This window comes from Choloepus didactylus, chromosome 1 (genome assembly GCF_015220235.1).
Source record: "Choloepus didactylus isolate mChoDid1 chromosome 1, mChoDid1.pri, whole genome shotgun sequence".
NCBI lineage: Eukaryota > Metazoa > Chordata > Mammalia > Pilosa > Megalonychidae > Choloepus > Choloepus didactylus.
The window spans coordinates 151764344-151770868 of NC_051307.1; positions in this window are offsets into that span (position 1 = coordinate 151764344).

Genomic DNA, 6525 nt, shown 5'->3' on the forward strand with positions numbered 1-6525 from the left:
ACAGTTTTTACTTACAGATTTTATGCTGCGATCTCAGGCATTCCTCCCAATCCAAGTTGGTGTACGATATGTGGGCAGTCACAGTTATCCCCCAGCAATTATTCCAGATTATTTACTAGTTGTTCCCAGTTGTTTATTAGTTGCTCCAAGTGACTAACTAAATTCCACTCCTCTCTATGCCACCATCTTGCCCTCCCCCCTCTGGAAAATAACATTTTCATGAAAATTTTAAGACTAAAGACAAAGGGAGTGTCTTTTATGAAGTCATTTCCCATGAGAATATGGGTTAACAATTCTGACATGTGTGGCAGATGGGAGCCAGTTTCCTCACTGTTGCAGAAGTGTACAGATAAACGAGAGGCAGGCTAGAATGAACTTTGTCTTATTGGATCAGATTTGGGGACATCAGTATGAATTAATATTTAGCTTAATATAGATACAGATGGATGATACATAAATATAGATGTGTGTATCCATATATTAGTAGTATACATTCATATTATTTCCTAGCTCTGTCCACTGAGAGGGCCTAGAACAATGAGACCCCAGTATCAATATGCACATTTAGGATCCAGACCTTGCTTTCTATGCCATTTTCCATTTAAAGGACTCCTTGGAGGAATGTCTGGTTCTACATCTGGGCAGGAAATGTGTAAGATGAGACTGGAGCATCTTGTAATGCCAGAAAGTAAAGAAATGTTCCAGAAACAAAATGATGGGGGCAGGTCAAAGGTACACAGAAGCCAACCTGAAAAGCTCCCAGTGGCCAAAGCTGTAACAATTCAATAAAATAACCTCGTTATAGTGTAATACAAAAGAAATATCCATGAGCCTTAGACTGATATAAATAAGTGACTGAATAAATAAATAAATGGGGGAGAAGAGACAAATCTTCCATGCAGAAGAATTCCAAATAATTCATGTAGATATCCCTCCCTCAAGGATATGGAGCTTAACTCACCATCCCTTCAGTGTGGGCTATACTTGGTGACTTGCTTCTAAAGAGTAGAGAAGGAAAGGGGAAAAAAGCTAACTATTGTGGAAAAATCTGAAAAACAATACCTTGGCCAGGTGATCAAGGTTAACATTATTAGTGAAAAGCCATGTTGATAACATGTTCCCTTGATATCATGTGATGAGAATAGTACTTTCTCTTGGTGATCATACACCCCAAATCCCATAATTCCAGTCTAACTATGAGAAAACTATCAGACAGACTCCTCAACACTGTCAAGGCCATAACCAAAAAAGAGAGAACTAGGTAACGGTTCTGCCTGAGAGGGTAGAGGTAGGGTATATTGGTGAAGGCAGGCACAATTTTGAAAAGCACCCCTATAAGCTACCACTTCCCCCCCAACTCCCACCCTATGAAAACATTGGACCTTCTTATGGGGCAGAGAGAAGCAGTTTCCTAATGAGAGGGAGAGAAATTCCATGCTCAGCAGACAGGAATTTGGCATAGAAATATGCAGAAAGTAGACAGAGGAGAAAAGAAGAAAGTAAAGTACCTCACTAAGTGGATATCTGGCAAACTAAAGGAAGTGCATACCACTGGGTGGTATCACAACAGAACAATGGCTAGTCCTGGGAAGGGTAACACAAACCTAGAAGGGAAGAGGGGACTCACTAAGACAACCTTAGAAAGGAAAGAGTGGCGGTCAAAATAAGAACTGTACACATGGAACTTGTAGGCCAGGGTGACACAGTGAAAAGGGCAGGGCCAGGGGCAATGAGGGATAGGAGAATCTGGTTCCACAGAGCCCTGGATTCAAATCCCATCTTTACAGCTTACTAGCTTTATGACCTTGGGCAAGTCACTTAACCTCTCCTGACTGGTTTCCTATATGTAAAATGGAAACAGCATACCTATCTTACCTCAAGGATTAGACGTAAAGTATTTAGCACAATGCCTGTCACCTGGTGTATGCTCATGAGGATTAGTATTATTTAACATGATGTTAATAGGTTTAAATTAATTAATCCTTTTCTTTCCCAGTCTCATTCTCATACCAGTCTTCCCTTCCCAAGCTCCAAATCAGCCCTGGGGTTTCTCAATCTCTCCTTCTTTCTCAAGCAGAGTCATTCAGCTCTTTCCAGCTGCTATTCTGAACTTTGAAAAGATGAATTGTTCAGTAATTCTGGGCATAGACTTACTCCTTAGATGGTAGAAAACTGCAGGTTTATATCTTATTTGTGCATGATCTGCCAGAGGTTCTTTATGTTTAGAAATAGAGATTAGCTCTTGAAAATTAATCTAAATAAATAAATATAACCAATGCTGGCAGAGGATAAGGAAAAGTCCATTCTCATACACTGTTTTAGGGAGTATAAATATAGGCAAAGGTCTTTGGATGATAATTTGGCATATTTAACTTTGACCCAGTAATTTCACTTCCTATATAAGTACTCATACATGTGCAAGGTTGTTTGAATAAAGATATTTATAACATCAGTGTTTAATATTGAAAAACTGGACACGGTTAACCAGAGAAATGGTGAATCAAAATATGGCATATTTGTACATGGAAATACTACGCAACCATTTAGAACAAGGGATGGCAAACTACAACCTATAGGCCAAATCCAATCTGTTTTTATAAATAAAGTTTTATTGAAACACAGTCATGCTCATGTGTTGTCTATGGCTGCTTTTGCCCTACAATGGCAGAGTTCAGTAGTAGCAACTAAGATCATGTGGCTTGGAAAGTCTTAAAATTTTTAGTATCTGGCCTTTTCTTGTTAAAGAAAACAATTGCTGGCCCCTGTTTAAGCAGAATGAAGTAGATCTATTTAAAATGAAAAGGAAAGATCTGCAAAGCCTGTAAGAAAAATTCCAGTTGAGGAATAGTATGATCCCATTTATGCAGTGTGATTGCCACTATGTAAACAATTGGTATGTGGGCTCACATAAACACAATTCCCCACAAACAGCCATAATAATTACTTATTTGAAGGAAAAAAAAGCTGGGGTAGAAGAGCAGTAATTTTAATGTGCATATATTCATTTATTACTTTTGAAAGTTTTGTTTATTTTAAAAAATCAAAAGGGGTAAAAAAAAGAAAAAATGTCTGGATTCACTCAGGGACCTCTTAGCACCCTCTATTCCTCCACCGAATCCTTCCCAGATTCATGTTCTGCTAAGCCAAGGAGGAAGACAATCTGATTCACTCAATTTTTACTGGTACTATTTTCTTCCAATGAAAAGGGTAGCAATGGGATGGCATATTATTTGATTATTAATATGCTTGCATATTTTACCATGTTAGCCTCCATTGTGTTTCTTTTGAGAACTGCCAATAAGACAAGTAACAGTTACCCATTTCATTTAACTTTTTTTTGTTTTCTTCCTTTGGCTCCAGAGGGACACTCTATTTCTATTGTTCAATGCTTTTTGTTACACAAACATCTTTGAGAAAATTATCTACAAAACGGTAATCAGTGTCTTCCTCACAAGACATGCAGAAACACAAGAGACCCACTGAGAATTACATACCAACAGCGATTTGCTCAGACTTTTCTGTTTCATTTAATTTTGATGAGATGAATTTAAGATTCCAAATAATGAACTGAAAGCAAGAAGCCATACCATAAGTATCATGGTAATTAACATTATTCCCTACTTTTGATATTTCAACAAAAGATGGAAAAGTTAGCTTCAAGAGCAAGAATTTATTTGACAACAGTAGTCTTAGAACCTCTCCCCTCTCCCAAAACTTGTATTTTTACCCTACTGATCACAGATTGATTTTTCTATAAAGCAAGGAACTAGAAACTTAGAATGCTCATGCTGAATCACATCTTTCATAATTTCATCCAAACCACAGCAAATTTTCCAAAAAATATCTGAATGCCTCTCCCCCCTGCTAAAAACTTGTTTCATCTTGAGTTACAGAGAGGTAACACTCATTGGTGACTCTTCTTTTCTACGCCAGCTAGCAAGAAACCAGTTATTTAATCCTTTAATGAAGTCCCTTCTTTCTCTTTGGACAAACCATCAATGTTTATTTGCTATTACAATATACTTGCATAGCACTTCAGCTTTCAAAGTACTTTCCCATACATCACCTCATCTGTCCAGTAACCTTGTAATAGAGTCAAAGAGGAAATTCTTTTTTTTTTAAATGTGGACACTGTTGCACAATATTAATTTGTTTGGAGTCACTACTGGCAGGTTTCCAGAGATTCTAACTCTCCCTCTCAGAAATATCTTCTAAGTATTCATTTCAAACAATTTAAAGTTGTCTATTTTTTCTCTCTCAATTCCTTTTCCTCAAATGACAGCAAAGAAACAATATCTTTCCCTGGGGGACAGGTGTGTGCCAAAGTATTTCAGATTTTTATTTATGGCTTTACCAACAGCCAATGATTTTTTAAAGGCAAACATTAGGGCTAAAGGAAGATAAGGAAGTGTTATTCTTCAAAATTTCATTACATATCACCAAGAGTACACCAAAATCATTAACTTGTATTACAAGACCAAAATCTGCTGGCAACTTCTCCTAATTATCTTATTCTATTTCCCAAAACATTTGCAAATAATTTACATCAGAAAACCATTACATAAAACGACCACCAAAAAAGCAGTGTCCTAGTAATAGTAGAAAAGGCAAAAACTTAATAGATGTCAATAATATAAAGGCATAGTGGTTAAGGAAAAGATAAAACCTCTAAAAGGGAGACTTTTAGAATTCTTGATGTGATCATTTAAAACACACCTTTATGTCAAGTTTCAGAAACTAAAGAATTGAGAGTGGGTGTGTTTTCCTCATCTCCCCCTTCCTACCACCCAAAATTACTAAGTTTTTCTTCAAAAAATGGAAAGATAAACTACATGAGAAGCAGGATATTGCAGGTATATAATTAAGTAATTAGGATAGCTAAAAACTGGATGAAGATATAAGAAATTAAAACCAATAATCAATGTCTTTAAATACAAAAAGAAAAAAAGATAATGAGACCGCTAAATGACCACGGAGAGCCACACTGGCTTTGTTCCAGAGATAGCAAAAGTGCACTGTTGATTCTAGTCCTATCTTCATCTAAGCCTTCATACTAAAACCTCTTTGAACATTTTAAGTTGCCTTAAACTTAAGACATTAAGAGATACATGCAGAAAAGGAAAGCTAAAATTGACAACAAAATCCTCACAAGCCTGACTGAATAACCACATATTTTTACTGGTCTGTCACCTTAAAAGCTAAAGACTTTTCTCATATAGCTATACTCTTGGTACCCAGGGTACAGGGCATGGCCTACAGTTTCAATGTTTGTGGGATTAAAAAAAAAAAAAAAAAGCCGAAGTAGATCCCAAGGGACAAAATGTATTAGTGAACCCAAATTGAGAAGAGTAATTTAAGTCTTAAGGTCAAAGGGAAAAAGGTCTTACACTTTTTATAATGAGATGTTAATTCTCTACCCTCTTCTCCCATAAACTGGACTCTAGACTTTCTCTTTTTCACCTTGTATCTCATTTGGAATTCCTCTGCCTCTCTCTACCCTTGCAAATCTTTCCCTCCCCCAATTTACAACAGTTGAAGAAATGTACATGAATAGTTTTTTACAATAATATTTAATTTTATCGCCTTCAAAATACGCTTCCGGTTCTTAAAAGCTGCAACATGGTATGTTAAGAAGTATGCGGAAGTGAATCAGAGAATCAATGTTGAGTCCCAGCTCTGCTACAACCTATTCTTGTGACCATGGAGAAATAATCTCTCAAAAGAAAAAGCTACATTAGGAACCCTAAAATGTTATTTAAAATTTATATTTACAGTTAACTTATTATAAAATAGTAAACCATAATTTAATTAGTATGGAATTGATAGTTTCAGCAATTACAAAATTAAAGTAGATGAGGTTACCCAAGACATTCACCTGATTGTTCAGCTGATGTTCAAATTCCCATCTCAACTTTTTTTAAGTTGATTTATTCAAATCAGGATACAAAAACGACACATTGCATTAAGTTGATGTATCTCTTAAAACTCTGTTATTGAAAAAGGATCCCCCTCCTTTTCCTTCCAACTTGTTAAACAAAACTGTCATTTATCCCTCAGAATCGCCCACATTCTGAATTTTGTTGATTGCAACCTCATGGTGACATTTAACATTCCTTTACACCCTATATTTCCCATTAATGGATAGATCTAGGAGCTTGACCAGATTCAGGCTCTACTTTTTTTTTTGGGGGGGGGGGCAAGATGCTCCATTGGAGGTGCTGAATACCTTCCATTGGATCATATCTGAAAGTATATCATAAGACTCACTAGGAGATTCACGTGTTGCCACCCTGATCCCTCTATACAAAGTTCCTCATCAGCTTTTCAACCAAGTTTCCATAGACATTGATGTTCATTGCTTAGATTCCTTCTGCATATATTAATCGGAATAATTCTACAAAGAGAAACTTCCCCTCATCGATTACTTGATTATTGTGGTAGATTGAATTATGTGCCCCAATTTAGACAGGTTCTTAATATTAATCCATGTCCTTGTGGGTATGAATCCATTGTAAATAAAGACTG